Source organism: Oncorhynchus nerka, linkage group LG7, assembly GCF_034236695.1.
Source record: "Oncorhynchus nerka isolate Pitt River linkage group LG7, Oner_Uvic_2.0, whole genome shotgun sequence".
NCBI classification, from domain to species: Eukaryota; Metazoa; Chordata; class Actinopteri; order Salmoniformes; family Salmonidae; genus Oncorhynchus; species Oncorhynchus nerka.
Window position 1 is genome coordinate 18,303,112 of NC_088402.1, and position 18,194 is coordinate 18,321,305.

General features: G+C 41.9%; 1 protein-coding gene across 6 annotated transcripts in view; it reads left to right on the top strand.

Annotated features, from left to right (window-relative positions):
- Positions 1-3,245: 3,245 nt before the first annotated feature.
- Positions 3,246-18,194, top strand: part of LOC115120343 (oxysterol-binding protein-related protein 3-like) — a 31,122-nt gene continuing 16,173 nt past the window's right edge. For 3 of the 6 annotated variants that reach the window (XM_029649262.1, XM_029649265.1, XM_029649267.1), the window contains exon 1: positions 4,952-5,029. The gene's annotated coding sequence lies outside the window, so the exon portion shown is untranslated. Of the gene's footprint in view, positions 3,352-4,951; positions 5,030-16,418; positions 16,463-16,562; positions 17,307-18,194 lie in introns of those variants that run through there. The other 3 variants (XM_029649264.2, XM_029649263.2, XM_065020272.1) reach the window with 3 other exon arrangements.

An 18,194-nucleotide genomic window follows, 5' to 3' on the forward strand; every position in this document is an offset into this window, starting at 1 on the left:
AGCTGTGCCTTAGACCACTGCGCCACTCGGTAGTACAGCAAGCTGACATACATACAGTACATAAGTAGATGCCATTCATAATTTATTCAGTGTGTGTGTGTGTGTGGTTAGACCACTGTTGTTGAGGGTGAGTCTACTCTGCATTAGGCAGTGGTCTGGGTGTGTTGTTACCATGGAGGCAATCATTCTGGTCAGAGTTTGGAGAGTGATATCTGATTTAAACATAAACACACGCTAGATAATAGCTATGCACACAGGGAGCTCAAATCCACCATTAGATCAATCCAAGATTAGGTTAGGGCAGGGTCCTCACCCAACAGCAGCTAGCCTTTCAGACAATCTTTTTTCTGCTTGTTGTTTTCCATGTCTGTGTTGTTATTTGCAGTAGGCTGGGGCAGGAAGCACTCATGCCATGCAAAGGAGGACATTTGTTTTGTTTATTAAACAAATGTAGGAGTGAAGCTAACTAAAGCGGACTAAAGCAGTTCATTTGAACGGTGTGTGTTCCTTCCCAAATGAGAAAGCTCCAAAGAACTGCTTGTCAAGAGCATGAAGTATGTGTAGCTCAACAGGTAGCACAATCACATAGTACAGTAGTACAGGTTCTCCCTCTTTTTGTCTTACACACACACACACACACGGCAACATGGACGGATGGACCAACAGACAGACATACTTCGAGTATATAGATGACTGATGGGGAGATTCTCAATTGGGTAAAAGTCTCTCCTCTCCTCGACTCCTCCGGCCTCCTCTGTGAGCGGAAACCGATAAGTGGTTGAGTGATCGAGGAGAGTGTGAATTCGTTATTAGGAGTCTGCACCCTTCCTCCATTACCTACTTCAGCAGAGGATGCACAAGAGTATCCTCCCGGCAAGTAGTGCTGAAGTGTTTTAAAATCTGCCACACTCCCTTAGTTGATTTAATGGGGATGAGAATGCACACATTTAAAAACAATATGCTACTTATCCTTTTCTTCATACAATATCTTGAACAACTAGCTAAATGTGTTTCTATCGCTACACATGTATTTTAGGATTCCACCACTGTAAACATCATTTGACTGATAATGTGTGAGTGGAGAAGGTGACTCTCATTTCATAAAAACACATTTGTTTCCACGTTTCCTTCCTCCTTTCCTTCCTCGCTTCCACTCCTTTGACCTTTTTCAAAAAAGATGCGAGGAGAGGACGGAGGCAAGGAGACGAGCAAAACCAATTGAGATTCTCCCATGGACATTCCATTTAGGATTGTGTCAAATGTATTCCAAGGAGGGCCGGGGGGTCTGAGGGGGTTTCGCTCCTCCCTTGTACTTGATTGATGAATTAAGGTTACTGATTAATAAGGAACTCCCCTCACCTGGTCGTCTAGGGCTTCATTTATTTACAATTTTGACTCCCCAATTTCTTTGACTCCCCCCTATCGCTGCAACTCCAGTACGGACTCGGGAGAGGCGAAGGTCGAGAGCCGTGCGTCTTCCGAAAAATGACCCCAAGTCACACTGTTTCTTGACACAATGCTTGCTTAACCCGGAAGCCAGCCGAACCAATGTGTCAGAGGAAACACCGTACATCTAGCGACTGTCTTAGCGTGCATGCGCCCGGCCCGCCACAGGAGTCACTAGAGCGCAATGGGACAAGGACGTCCCTGCCGACCAAACCCTCCCCTAACCCGGGCGATGCTGGGCCAATTGCACACACTTAACTGAAAATTGTAAAGATCTTCTCCATTTGAGGTCCCTTGTATGATCTAAATTAATATTGTTTTATGATGATGCCATCAATCTTTTCATATTTGTGCAAATCTTTCTAAAACAGAAAATGGACAATTCAATGGATTTCAATCAACAAAGAGGTAAGAACATGTAGGCTATAAGAATATGTTGAAGGCTAACTGTATTGGGTGCAGATGACTGAACTGCTCACTATTGTGTATGCAGGTATTCAGAGGAGGAGGCATACCAAGGAATGTCAATTGGTATGTTATGCGTTTCACATTAACCATCCTCCTCCCTTACCTCTTCAATGAATATCCCAAAGGCCTCTAGGCATGTGTATGAAAACCATTATCAAAACATATTTATGAATACTGTTGTGTGCATGTTTTGTTAATCATATGTATAATTACAATTTTGGGGATTTATACAGACCCTCCCTACACCTCTGATGAATATAACAGGAAACATGTCCATTCACCAAAACTGCAAAATCATTCTGGCTATGGATACGGAGAACATCATCACATCAACATCAACACGCCAGAGCATATACCTATTGGATTTGGAGCTCTGCTGGGAGTTTACCTCATATTTCAATTTTTTTATGCTGCTTTCCCACTAAAAATCCTAATAAACACTGAGAATTAAAAGATTGTGTTATTGTTGTAACGCACATTAATAATAATCATAATAGGGGATGGGGTGGTTAAAAAATGGATGGATCTTCGATCGATTAAAAGGTGTTCTTTGAAGAATCGTTTTAAAGGGTTCTTGGAATATCTTATAGGGGTTCCCCCACAGTTTCAATTTTAAGAACCCCTAAAGGATCTTCCAGGAACCTTTACTTTTTAGAGTGAAGAACCCTAAGGTTCCTCAAAGAACTTTAAGGATCTTAGAAGAACCCTTGTTGAACCCCTAATATTTAGAATGTAGGCTGAAACACCTGCATTTTGGAGCTGCTATACTCAAGAAAACAACAGATGCAGCTTTATTAACTCAATTATATAAATGTATATTTTTTAAACATTTTTTCAAACTGATATGTGACACTTAATAATAACCTGGCGATTTATCACTCATTAAATTACTTTTTAAAATGTAACTAGGCCAGTCAGTTAAGGACTGATTCTTATTTTCAATAACGGCCTCGGAACAGTGTGTTAACAGCCTTGTTCAGGGGTAGAATGAGATTTTTACATTGTCAGGTCGGGGATTCGATCTTACATCTTTTCGGTTTCTAGTCCAACGCTCTAACTAAGCTACATGCCGCTCCAATGATTTACTACATAAATCACTACTGGTTTACTACACATATAAACAGCAATCAAGTAGTAAAAAGGTTTTGCGTAGTAGTGACGAGTAGTAATTCAGTAGCACATTTTCATGAGAGCGAGCTGGCCCTACCACCTGGAAGGTCTTTTACCACGTCATTGTAGCGTGGTGTGTTCAAATGTACCGGCCCCTTATATTTGTTGAGTGACGTATGCTCTTTTTACTCGCGAGTCATTGGAGTAAAAGGCTTTCAATCACCCCAGACTCCCCATCGCTGCATTCACTCACACAGCAAGCCACAGAGTGATAGTTCCCTACAATTTGTGCTGGATTTTATTCACTGAAGTTTTCATCTCAAAAGTGTAAGCGTTTTTTTGTATTTCATTTAGTATTTAGGCATCTGAAAATGTTGTTTTCATTGGCTTTTGCAGTAGACTACCACGTCTCTTGCTTTTGGTCACGCTGTTTATTCATTGTCAATGTATTCCTTTCAAAATATTTACAAATGTGGCTAACTGCTAGAAATATCTTTCAAATAAATCCAAATGACGGAGTTCCTCTTATGTTCTAATCGCATGGAGTCATTCCAAACTTGGAATATTGTCTTTGCGCTGACTAGTTGGAATGGATCAAGTTGGCTGGTGTCTGATGTGGCACCCTCGTCATAATTTGGCACCCTCATCACTATAATTACGCCTAGGCTACGCAATTCATCGACGCGAACTACCTTTAACGCCTATCGATGAAGGTCTCTTCCCGGTGGACTTTTTTAAAGACCCCTGACGCTTGCTCTTAACGTCAGCACGCATAATTTGCGTTAAGGTTTTGCCAACGTATAACCTAAAGGAACGTATCTTTCATATCAGCGATAAATCATTTTCAAAAATCCAATAGTTAACGTTAGATGACACATTTTTTTAGGGTTGGTGTTCCCACAAGGCCATATGTCCACGTTACTTGTCCTATCTAGCATAGTCCGAACACCTGTGTGTAACGGAAGAAGGCCGGGAGACACGTTAACTGCGTCCCACCATCCATATGCCTCCACCGTCAAAATGGTACGCAGCATCTTCTGGATATGTGTGCAACAAAAGTTCAACATTCACCTTCTGCTACCATTTGTCAAGCCGTCTATGCATACAGTTTGACACAATCTTCGATAAATCCACATTTTGAACCACACAGAACGCATTGCAACTGCCTCTGTAACGCTGCAAGGCAAACAGCGTTCCATTGGAAATGAATGTACTTCTGGTATATCAAAATGCAAAACACTGTCGGTGTGAGTGAGGCGATGCTCCGAACACATTTTCAAATCCAGCATAAATTGTCTCTTAGTTGCCTACTATCAGATAGCCCAGGGTTTCACAAATTAAGTCTTAAGGCACCATTTGGGTGCACGTTTAGTTATTGTGTTGCCCTAGCACTACATGGCTGATTTCAAATAACCAAAGCTTGATGTTGGTTATTTGAATCAACTGTGTAGTGCTAGGGCAACAAACTAAACGGGCACCTGGACTGAGTTTGGGAAACTCTGAGTTAGCCTACCATGCAGGTTCGCGCCTTCCATCATGCTTCCCATTGCTGACACTGAATCTATGGCATTATTTAGGATGCTTAGGACAGAAGTTGATCATTTACTAAATAAAACGAATTGTTTGAACAACGATGTGCATAAAGTGTAGGATCACAAAAAAATATGCCTTGTGCCGGATTTGACCCCAATTCCCTGTAGTCTGTGTCCTGGTCATGAGTCCCCAACTCTACCTGCTGAGCTACGGTTCAGTTGACAGAATAGAAACAAATCCTAACTGTATTGTAATTAGGGTGTCTAGCAGACCCAGTGTTTGATAACGACATGGATCGAAGTAAGCACGGGAACCGTAGCGAAATCTCGCGATTTGTTTGAAAAACCACGTGATCAAACAGAAGGTTTTTGGACGTTATTGATCACGTGATAATGATACTTTTGAAACAAGCATAAAAATATTGTCAGGTCGGTAGTGCGTCGGAGCTCCGGCATCAATCGTCCCATCACTAGTAAGTGTATATTTAGCATTTGTGGAATTATTTTGATGTGACGTGAAAGTAAAGACCTTTATTTTTCTAAAACTATTGCAATTGAGAATTGACTCACGTTTAGATACTCTGGCAGCGAAAAGCTACCTCTGTAAAACAAGTCACATAGGTTGCATGGACTCTGTGTGCAATAAGTGTTTAACATGATTTTTTTTGAATGACCACATCATCTCTGTACTCCACATACAATTAATTATCTGTAAGGTCCCTCTGTTGAGCAGTGAATTTCAAACACAGATTTAACCATAAACACCAGGGAGGATTTCCAATGCCTTGCAAGGAAGTGGACCTATTGGTAGATGGGTTTAAAAAAAGCAGACATTGACTATCCCTTTGAACATACAAATTACACTTTGATGGCGTATCAATACACCCAGTCACTACAAAGATACAGGCGTCCTTCCTAACTCCGTTGCCGGAGAGGAAAGAAACCGCTCAGGGATTTCACCATGAGGCCAACGGTAAAACTGTGGATGGATAAACAACATAGTTACTCCACAATACTAACTTAATTGACGGAGTGAAAAGAAGGAAGCCTGTACAGAATACAAATATTCCAAAACATGCATCATTTTTGCAACAAGGCACAAAAGTAACACTGCAAAAAATGTGGCAAGGCAATTCACTTTTTGTCCTAAATATGAAGTGTTATGTTTGGGGCAAATCTAATACAACACATTGAGTACCATTTTCCATATTTAGCAAAGTGGTGGCCGCATCATGTTATGGGTGTGCTTGTAATTGTTAAGGACAGGATAAAGGATTTAAAAAAAATGGAATGGAGCTAAGCACAGGCAATATCCTAGAGGAAAACCTGGCGGTCAGCTTTTCACCAGACACTGGGAGATAAATTCCCCTTTCAGCAGGACAATAACATAACACACACAAAAAAAAGTCAATGTGCAGCAAAAAGACAAACCGCACAAACAACCGGTATGTTGGCTTGTAAGGAACATTTACATGATTTTGCAGGCATTAGTTTCAGGCAAAGAATTGTGTATTACAGCCTGACTAGCCTACTACTTTTGATTAGCTTAGGCTACATTTAATTGATTAGGCTACTTCAATTTTGTTATTGAATTGCTTTAGATTGGCTTGACATGTCTTTATGTTCTAATTTGAAGGAAGCCTAGCCTAAAGACAAGTTATGGGTCGCGTTCCACTGCTTAGACGTTGCATGCATCAACCAATGGTTGCTATAAATTATCATGTGGTTAGCTGATACGTGAAATACCGTCGCAGGCGTTGTAAGATCTGGCATGTATCAACAACGCCCGGGTAGAGGAATGTGCCCAGTATGATGATGGTGGTAGCCTGAACTTGTAAAAGGCACATTCCAACAGGACATTAGGACCATCTGAACTATTCTCAAATGTATGATTGAATATGTGTGCTGTGCTGAGTTTCCTGTGGTCCTAAGCAAAAAGGGGAAAGACAAGCAGTCGTGGCTGTAAAGGGTGACCTTTGCTGTCAGATGACCCAGGACTATTTACTTAGGCTGTCAGATGACCCAGGACTATTTACTTAGGCTGTCAGATGACCCAGGACTATTTACTTAGGCTGTCAGATGACCCAGGACTATTTACTTAGGCTGTCAGATGACCCAGGACTATTTACTTAGGCTGTCAGATGACCCAGGACTATTTACTTAGGCTGTCAGATGACACTGGTTAGATTTCAGAGTAGTGGTGCTTTCAAGGCAACTGTAAACTCGAGTGAGGTCAAATCGTGACATCATTCATCTTCATGTTGGAAAGTCTGAGCTCAAGGATGATGCCTGAGTTTCCCACTTGGAATCCCAAGTTGGATGACCGTTAAATATATTTTTTCCCGTCGGAGCTAGTTTATTATTATTTTTCCTCAGTTGTCTTGAACGCACTGAAGTTGGAGGTTGGAGCTTTCCGAGTTCCCAATTAATTGTTTTGAATGGGGCATAGGCCTGTCTTAAATTGTCAACAACACACTCCTTATCAGTCACTTCAGGGAATTTTCATTGCGATGTCTTGTCTAGTGCGGAAATCTCCCACATAGCCTAATGACTCATATTGACAGAACACCCACAGAAATGTAGCTAAATACAGAACATCTCTAGATGATTGTTTGTTTTCCTTGACTATAATGTAGGCCTATTCACTAGTCATTTAACTCTCTGAGCTCTCAAAATAATTATGCCACCCTTTGATGTGCCTTAGGCTATATTTAAGTAACTGTCCAATGAAAATCCAGAAGAAAAACACTTCAAAAAATGACACCTAAGCTGTATATAACAGGCCAATCAGCTGTTTACTTTCCTGAATATTTTTAATCACGGTACATGCCCACACCATTCTTTTGTTGGGGTAGGCCCACACTATTCAAACACCGAATAGCTGCTTTTTAACACCGTTGTCCTTCCAAAATGTTTTAATTGTTTCACTCATATTGTAATTAATTATAGGTCATATTTCATTGACATCTCAAACACTGGACAGTTACTTTAAGTCTAGCTGGTAGGCAACACCAAAAAAGAGATCCTGTTTTGGTCGATAATGGCTCTGGTACTATAAATAGATCCATGTGTTATGCCCTCAGATTTTCCTTGAAGCCCTAACAAACGGAATACGTCCCCTCCCGTGCCGTCGGTTGTCTCCATGGTAACTCTGTATAGAACGAGATTTGGCTTCAGTATGTCTCAGCTTTAGTCGAAAGAGTTATACAGTAGTGCAGGGGTTGGCAATTCCAGTCCTCGGGGGCCTGATTGGTGTCACAGTTTTGCCCCAGCTAACACACCTGACTCCAATAATCACCTAATCATGATCTTCAGTTTAGAATTGAATTTGATTAATCAGCTGTGTTTGCTAGGGATGGAGACAAAGTGTGACGCCAACCAGACCCTGGAGGACTGGAGTTGCCCACCCCTGCCCTGCGGTAGTGGTTACTCATTATGAGTTTCATAACACGCAAGCAGTTGGTCAATGAGTGTGTCGGTCTAAATGGCCCTCAAACTATGGGTTTATAAGTGAGTGTCTGTGTGTGGTCCTGCTCTTTTACGACTAGCATAGTATATTTGTGGTGCATTGGAATGACAGCAGAATGACTGCTCAGACACACAATTTCTTCATCAGGGCCGTCACGTTTTTTAAGCATGGCATCTTGTAGCCTGGTTCTAGATATGCTATTAGGTATTGAATAGTGATGGGGGGGATCGATAATTACATTTCGAGATATTGTCAAAACGGCACATCATCAATAATATCGCAATATTATTTTTGCGCTAGTTGGCAGCACTTGCACAACTCCAGTATTTTTCCTTCATAGCTTGATTTCCATCTTCTTTTGAAATAGAGGGACAATTTGTTTATAGCACTTATTTCCACGACTGCTCAAAACTAATTTTCTTATTTCATCACCTTCTTCATTTAACTTCTCAAATGATTGCCATACAGGACTTCACTGCTGTTGCTTCCATGTCTCACTGTCTGCCATTTTCCCAACTGTTAACGATGATGACGTGCGGAGCACTTTATATTAGTGGCAAATCATTTGAAAGATGCTTAGCCATCTCTTCCTACTTATAGCATTGTTGCATTAGGTATTTGGTGAATTTACATTTTTGCCTTTGATCATGATCGGAACCTGTTAATGGTAGTTTTGTGATAACTGCACTGTGATCTTAATTTAGTAAAAAGAACATTGACTTTCGGTTAATGTTTTCTAAACTTTAACAATTCCAAATTAGTTTAAAAGTCACATCCCTACTCCCTTCCCCATCTTAATCAGGGAGGTGGCTGTGTAAATGTAAATGTCCTTGTATGGTCCTGAGCTACCTGGCAGACTGGCATTGCTTCACAGGGCAGCCTCTGTTCCATCAGCTCTGTGCCTGAGTTAGCCTAACTCTGTGATTTTAAAGGTGACTTTTATCACTCTTGTTTGATGCGTTGGAATAGCTGCTTTCACGATGAATAGACAGTCAAGATGCTGATGCTCTGATATATCCCCACAGTGTTTCTCTTGACCAAGCATGTGATAACTTTAATCAGGTCATTTACAAGCTGTCATGGCCTTAATCATTGACTTGGTTTCATAAGACACAAGGCCACAATAGAACTTCCGGTGCCCAACCAGATACGCCTCAAGGGGGGCACAGTATAAGGTAGCTGTCGGGTTTTGAACACTTATTTTCTGATTGTTGTCAAGGTTATGCAGAGCACAACAAAGCATGTACTGCAATATAGGTCTTCCTGTTGCTATTCACAACGCTTTGTGTTGACATATACAATCTAATTCTGCTGCAGTTGACTAGCCTGGAAAACCATACTGTTATTTTTGGGTTTCACTTCCCTAATTAGAGCAGCACTAACTTGAAACGGAGCTGAGTACTTGACAGCGTGTTGTAAATGATTGAGTTGCAACTTGCATTCAAGCTCACAGGAAATCTGAAAAGCAGTGGATTGGTATTGGCGTGTTCTATAATGTTTTGGTGTTCCCCTCCCTCTGTCTGACTCACCCTCCCTCTCTGACTCACCCGTCCTCTAGTTTGACTCACTGTTTGTTTAGTTAGTATCTATGGAACCAGTTGGAGGGTAACACTGCTGCTGTGTACAGTCAATTCAGTGGACTCAATGGAGAAGGGTTTTGTGTGTAGAAGTTGTGTGCAGAGTGTTTTGGTTTGATGGTTAATGTTCAGTGCTTTGGCAGAGGATATGTATCTATGCAGTGAACTGACATAGCTTTTTTAATGGACAGTGTTGTGGTAGTGTTTCTATGCAGCTGGATTTAAATTGCTCCCTTTACTCTCTGTTCCGAACGTGCTAGACGGCCAGTTCTTATAGCCTTTAGCCGTACCCTTATCCTAATTCTCCTCTGTTCCTCTGGTGCTGTAGTGGTTAATCCAGGTCCTACAGTGCCTAACTCCACTCCTACTCCTCAGGTGCTCTGATTTGTTGACTTCTGTAACAGTAAAAGCCTTGGTTTCATGCATGTTAACATCAGAAGCCTCCTCCCTAAGTTTGCTTTATTCACTGCTTTAGCACATTCTGCCAACCTGGATGTTTTAGTCGTGTCTGAATCCTGGCTTAGGAAAACCACCAAAAACTCTGAAATTTCCATCCTAACTATAACATTTTCCGCCAAGATAGAACCGCTAAAGGGGGCAGTGTTGCAATCTACTGCAGAGATATCCAGGTCTTTACCAAAACAATTCGAGCATCTACTTCCCAGAAACAAGTCTCTCACTGTTGCCGCTTGCTATAGACCACCCTCTGCCCCAAGCTGTGCCCTGGACACTATGTGAATTGATTGCCCCCCCATCTATCTGAGCTTGTGCTGCTAGGTGACTTAAACTGGGACATGCTTAACACCCTGGCCATCCTACAATTCTCGGGCCGACTCTCTTCTCTGTATACATCAATGATGTCGCTCTCGCTGCTGGTGATTCTTTGATCCACCTCTACGCAGACAACACCATTCTGTATACCTCTGGCCCTTCGTTGGACACTGTGTTAACTAACCTCCAGATGAGCTTCAATGCCATACAACTCTCCTTCCGATGCCTCCAATTGCTCTTAAATGCAAGTAAAACTAAATGCATGCTCTTCAACCGATCACTGCCCGCACCTGCCCTCCCGTCCAGCATCACTACTCTGGACGGTTCTGACTTAGAATATGTGGACAACTACAAATACCTAGGTGTCTGGTTAGACTGTAAACTCTCCTTCCAGACTCACATTAAACATCTCCAATCCTAAATTAAATCTAGAATCGGCTTTCTATTTCACAACAAAGCACCCTTCACAAATGCTGCCAAATATACCCTCAGAAAATTGACCACCCTACCGATCCTCAACTTCGGCGATGTCATTTACAAAATAGCCTCCAACACTCTACTCAACAAATTGGATGCTGTCTATCACAGTGCCATCTGTTTTGTCACCAAAGCCCCATATACTACCCACCACTGAGACCTGTTTGATCTCGTTGGCTGGCCCTCTCTTCATACTTGTCGACAAACTCACTGGCTCCAGGTCATCTACAAGTCTCTGCTAGGTAAAGCCCCGCCTTATCTCAGCTCACTGGTCACCATAGCAGCACCCACTTGTAGCATGCACTCCAGCAGGTATATCTCACTGGTCACCCCCAAAGCCAATTCTTCATTTGGACACCTCTCCTTCCAGTTCTCTGCTGCCAATGACTGGAACAAACTGCAAAAATCTCTGAAGCTGGAGACTCTTACCTCCCTCACTAGCTTTAAGCACCACCTGTACATAGCTCATCTGTAAATAGCCCATCCAATCTACCTTATCCCCATACTGTATTTATTTATTTTATCTTGCTCCTTTGCACCCCAGTATCTCAACTTGCACATTCATCTTCTGCACATCCTACCATTCCAGTGTTTAATTGCTATATTGTAATTACTTTGCCACCATGGCCTATTTTAAATAAAGGTGAAATAAAAAATATAAAAAAATAACTGTTGGAGAGTTCTGCCATACTAAATGGTATCCATGCAGTGTTAGCGTAATAATCTGTTGCCACGACTGCTGTAGCTGAGGTGTAGTGTAGTCTGATATCTAGGCTCAGTGGTTGGTTACCTCCCAAATGGCAACCTAATCCATATAAGTGTACTGTATTTGACTAGAGCCTTATGGACACTGGCCAAAAGTAGTGCACTAAATGGGAATTAGGGTGCCACTTGGGGGTGCACTTTCACAGTAATGGGATTGAGGTTTGACTTTAATGTGATTTCAAAGTTGAACAATTCACCAAAACTAATTTAGTGGAAGAACTGTGTAGATGTAAACTTTGGCAACGGGATCACGGTAAAATCTCCCTCTGATATTTAACTGTGACATGGCACCTTGAGATTTGAACTACAGTAAGTGAAGTGGATTTACACCCGATAATGGCATTACATCGTGGGTCCCTGATTTGTACTATACAGAAATGCATAATTATGGATATTTGTCATTCTCTTCATCTTTGGACAGTACAGTGTAGTACAATAGAGTAGGGTAGAGTACAATATACTGTACAATACAATTGTATAGTATACAATATACTATTCTAGACTGTACTTTATTCACTGTACTGTGCTCTCCAAACTTGTGAAACACGTCTATTATAGGTTCAGATTTGTTCCAGTCCGTCTCATAACATCAAGGCCAGGGTGGACTGACCAAAAATCAACGTACATGGAAATCTGGTGTCTCGGTGCTCAGTGGTAAATGGGAAGAAAGAGTGCCAGTAAGAGCTGGGAGAGATGGTATGAACTGGACAGCGAGGCAGAGCGAGGGAGGGGTTCTAATCACTTTATAATTCAAATAAATGTTGATATCAGTAAAATCACTAACTAATTGGTAGGTCTACCATTTACTTGTTAGTTCTGTGAACTTGAATTACAGTGCCTTGCAAAAGTATTAATCTCCCTTGGTTTTTCCTGTTTTGTTACATTGCAACCTGTAATTTAAATAGATTTTTATTTGGGTTTCATGTAATGGACATACACAAAATAGTCCAAATTGGTTAAGTGAAATGAAAAAAAGAACTTGTTTAAAAATATATATATATATGCAATCACCACTTTTCCATTTAAAAATAAATATATATATATATAAGTGGTACACACCTGTTCTGAAAGGCTCCAGAGTCTGCAACACCACTAAGCAAGGGGCACCACCAAGCGACACCATGAAGACCAAGGAGCTCTCCAAACCGGTCAGGGACAAAGTTGTGGCGGTACAGATCAGGGTTGGGTTCTAAAAAAAATATCAAAACTTTGAACATCCCACATAGCACCATTTTTAAATCCATTATAAAAAAATATAAAGAATATGGCACCACAACAAACCTGCCAAGAGAGGGCTGCCCACCAAAACTCACGGACCAGGCAAGGAGGGCATTATTCAGAGAGGCAACAAAGAGACCAGAGATAACCCTGAAGGAGCTTCAAAGCTCCACAGTGGAGATTAGTGTGTCCATAGGACCACTTTAAACCATACACTCCACAGAGCTGGGCTTTACGGAAGAGTGGCCAGAAAAAAGCCATTGCTTAAAGAAAAAAATAAGCAAACACGTTTGGCGTTCGCCAAAAGGCATGTGGGAGACTACCCAAACATATGGAAGAAGGTACTCTGGTCAAATGTAGGTTTTTGGCCATCAAGGAAAACACTATGTCTGGCGAAAACCCAACACCTTTCATCACCCTGAGAATACCATCCCCACAGTGAAGCATGGTGGTGGCAGCATCATGCTGTGGGGATGGTTTTCATCGGCAGGGACTGGTCAGAATTGAAGGAGCTGGAGCAGTTTTTCCTTGAAGAATGGGCAAGAGTCCCAAGCTTAGAGATCTGCCAAGCTTATAGACACCCCAAGTGACTTGCAGCTGTAATTGCTGCAAAAAGTGTCTCTACAAAGTATTGACTTGGGGGGGGGGGTGAATATTTATGCACGCTCAAGTATTATTCCTGGTTTGTTTCACACAACAACAAAAAAACATTTTGCAACTTCAAAGTAGGTGTGTTGTGTAAATCAAACGATACAACCCCCCCCCATTTTTTTTTTTTAATTCCAGGTTGTAAGGCAACAAAATAGGAAAAATGCTAAGAGGGGTGAATACTTTCGCAAGCCACTGTATCTTCCCTCCATGAGGGAGCAAAATTAATGAGAAAATATATTAAAGATAATATTGCACAAGGAAATATTTCTTACATTTACAGAAGGTAAACAATTTCCATAAAACGTCAATGTTATTGTCTTGGTGTAGTTCTGATACCTTTTTTAAAGACTTTTTCTGCTAGATGTTTTCTAAGATCCCCATTCCATCTGTTTTATCCTGAAATCAAAGCCTTTCCTTCTGCCTAAAATGGACAATGTTTGAAAAATGTATCCTTGCCTTCGTTTCCCCATAATATAGACTCTTACAGTAGCTTTCATTTGACACCCAATTAGACATGCTCCTATGAACTTCCCATGTTGGTGATCATGGGTCTGTTTCCATGGAAATACTCAGTGGTTGGAGTGTTGTGTCCCAGCAAACATTCCTTCCTGCTGATGACTCATGTCCTGGGCATGGCTCTGACTCTTGAGAGAGGCCTATGGGGAACCAGACAGTGTGTACACACACACTAACAGACAAACCACCACCACCACCACACACACACACACACAAACAATAGAGCCTTTGGTTGAAATGGACAGCAGGTTGGAAAAACACAGACGCATGCATTCTATCCATAAGGCACTGTGTAAATTTCCACAGTATACAGTCTCTCTTACAAACTGCAATTCACCCAAAGCATTTCCATGTTTAGGGAGTGGGTCTATAACACACACACACCGGGTTTGGGCATGCCACAGCCTGGATGGAGAAGAGAGGAATGTGTGGCAGTGAGAATGTGGGCAGATTTGTTCACCTCTTATTAACCATTGACATGCTGTGTACATGTTTCTCATACTGTACCTCACTAGGAATGTTGATCTACGGTGCCTTCAGAAGTGTTCATACCCCTTGACATATTCCACATTTTGTCTTACAGTGTGAATTCAAAATGGATTTAAAAAATAATAATTCTTACCCATTTAGACACTACCCCATAATGACACTGAAAACATGTTTTTTAAAATAAATTATCACATTTTATTTGTCACATACACATGGTTAGCAGATGTTAATGCGAGTGTAGTGAAATGCTTGTGCTTCTAGTTCCGACACTGCAGTAATAACCAACGAGTAATCTAACCTAACAATTCCACAACTACTACCTTACACTTGTGTGTGTATAAGGGGATAAAGAATATGTACATAAAGATATATGAATGAGTGATGGAACGGCATAGGCAAGATGGTATCGAGTACAATATATACATATGAGATGAGTAATGTAGGATATGTAAACAAAGTGGCATGGTTTAAAGTGGCTAGTGATACATGTATTACATAAAGATGCAGTAGATTATATAGCGTACAGTATATACATATTAGATGAGTAATGTATGTAAACATTATATTAAGTGGCATTGTTTTAAAGTGGCTAGTGATACATGTTACAATCACCTTTGGCAGTGATTACAGCTTTGAGTCTTTTTGGGTAAGTCTCTTTCCACACCTCGATTGTACAATTCTTCAAGCTTTGTCAAGTTGGTTGTTGACCATTGCTAGACAGCCATTTTCAAGTCTTGCCACAGACTTAATATAAGTCAAAACTGTAGCTAGGCCACTCAGGAACATTCAATGTCGTCTTGGTAAGCATCTCCATTATATATTTGCCCTTGTGTTTTAGCTTATTGTCCTGCTGAAAGGTGAATTTGGGATATTTGTATTCTGTACAGGCTTCATCCTTTTCACTCTGTCATTTAGGTTAGTATTGTGGAGTAACTCAAATGTTTATCCATCCTCAGTTTTCTCCTATCACAGCCATTAAACTAGCTGTTTTAAAGTCACTATTGGCCTCATGGTGAAATCCCTGAGCAGTTTCCTTCCTCTCCAGAGTTAGGAAAGACGCCTGTATCGTTGTAGTGACTGGGTGTATTGATACACCAACCAAAGTGTAATTAATAACTTCATAATGCTCAAAGGGACATTCAGTGTCAGCTGCTTTTTTTTACCCCTCTACCAATAGGAGCCCTTTGAGACATTGGAAAACCTCCCTGGTCTTTCTGGTTGAATCTGTGTTTAAAATTCACTGCTCAACTGAGGGACCTTACCTTATGTATGTGTGGGATACAGAGATGAGGGAGTCATAAGGAAAATGTTACCATTATTGTTGCACACAGTGAGTCCATACAACTTATGTGACTTGCTAAGCAAATATATACTCCTCAACGTATTTAGGCTTGCCATAACAAAGAGGTTGAATACTTTTTAAAATTTTAATTAAAAAAAAATTAATTTGTAAAAATGTCAAACATGAATTTATTTTGGACATTTATGGGGTATTGTGTGTAGGCCACTTACACACAATCTCAATTTAATTCAAGCTGTAACACAACATGTGGAATGAGTCATCAGAGACTTCAGAAGCTTTTCACCCACCCTGGTTTGCTGCAAAACCAGCCTTGAAAAAAGCAGGGTATTTATTACTGTACATCACAGCAAAACATGATGCAATGTGAAAACAAGTGTTTCTTATTTTAATTTTACTAGGCAAGTCAGTGAAGAACAAATTCTTATTTACAATGACTGCCTAGGAACAGTGGGTTAACTGCCTGTTCAGGGGCAGATGTTTACCTTGTCGGCTCAGGGACTCGATCTAGCAACCTTTTTGTTTCTGGCCCAATGCTCTAACCACTAGGCTACCTGCCACCCCGTTGTTATTAAACCGGTTCAGGCAGTCCCTCCCCATTTTGGTCTGTTTTCTTCTGTTTGGTGCAGTGCATTACGAACCAGGTGTTTGCAGTGCTGTAATCGAAGCCAAGGTAATGTCTACATAGGTTTTGGCCTGGTGCCAAAACTAGAATGTGGATGTTGAATTCGCATCGCTCTACTACTATGTGCTGCTAGCAACTAACGTTTCCTGTCTCCAAATTCACAGAATGTGGACATTTTATTCATCACAATACTGTTTATGCTACGAGCAACTGCAATACAGCAGAATTCCGTGTCTCTACCAGTGTTTGTGAGTATTAGCGTGTGTAGCTACTGGTTAATCTCGTCCTCTGCTGAGATTTGAAGACTGGGACTGATTGTATAACCCTGACTCACTTGTGGACTCTGCTGATCAGCACAGTAGCTGTGACTTTGACTGGCCTTGGAGTCATGTGGGTTTGACTGGGCTGCTGCCACTGGTTCAATGCAGTACACCATAGTTCATATAGAGACATTGGCATTTCCCCATACACAGGGTGTATGCTGCTGGAAGTGTGTGTGTCGGAGAGCTCATGCAAACATAAAGAACACCTGATGAACTCGTGCTGTGGATTGATGGCAGCATTCGCGTGAAATTGAAAGTGCGAACCACTGCTTTTAACCAGGGCAAGGTGACCGGAAACATGACCGAATACAAACAGTGTAGCTATTCCCTCCGCAAGGCGGAGCATCAGTATAGAGACAAAGTAGAGTCGCATCGGCTCAGACACAAGAGGTATGTGGCAGGGTCTACAGTCAATCACGGATTACAAAAAGAAAACCAGCCCCGTCGCAGACCAGGATGTCTTGCTCCCAGACAGACTAAATCACTTTTTTGCCCGCAATGAGGACAATACAGTGCCACTGACATGGCTCGCTACCAAAACCTGCGGACTCTCCTTCACTGCAGCCGACGTGAGTAAAACATTTAAACGTGTTAAACCTCGCAAGGCTGCATCCACAGCCGCGTCCTCAGAGCATGCGCAGACCAGCTGGCTGGTGTGTTACGGACATATTCAATCAATCCTTATCCCAGTCTGCTGTTCCCACATGCTTCAAGAGGGCCACCATTGTTCCTGTTCCCAAGAAAGCTAAGGTAACTGAGCTAAACGACTACCGCCTCGTAGCACTCACTTCCGTCATCATGAAATGCTTTGAGAGACGAGTCAAGGACCATATCACCTCCACCCTACCTGACACCCTAGACCCACTCCAATTTGCTTACCGCCCCAATAGGTCCACAGACGACGCAATCGCAACCACACTGCACACTGCCCTAACCCATCTGGACAAGAGGAATACCTATGTGAGAATGCTGTTCATCGACTACAGCTCGGCATTTAACACCATAGTACCCTCCAAACTCGTCATCAAGCTCGAGACCCTGGGTCTCGACCCCACCCTGTGCAACTGGGTACTGGACATCCTGACGGGCCGCCCCCAGGTGGTGAGGGTAAGTAACATCTCCACCCCGCTGATCGTCAACACTGGGGCCCCACAAGGGTGTGTTCTGAGCCCTCTCCTGTACTCCCTGTTCACCCACGACTGCGTGGCCATGCACGCCGCCAACTCAATCATCAAGTTTGCGGATGACACTACAGTGGTAGGCTTGATTACCAACAACGACGAGACGGCCTACAGGGAGGAGGTGAGGCCCCTCGGAATGTCAGGAAAATAACCTCCCACTCAACGTCAACAAAACAAAGTAGATGATTGTGGACTTCAGGAAACAGCAGAAGGAGTACCCCCCCCCCCATCCACATCGACGGGACAGTAGTGGAGAGGGTAGTAAGTTTTAAGTTC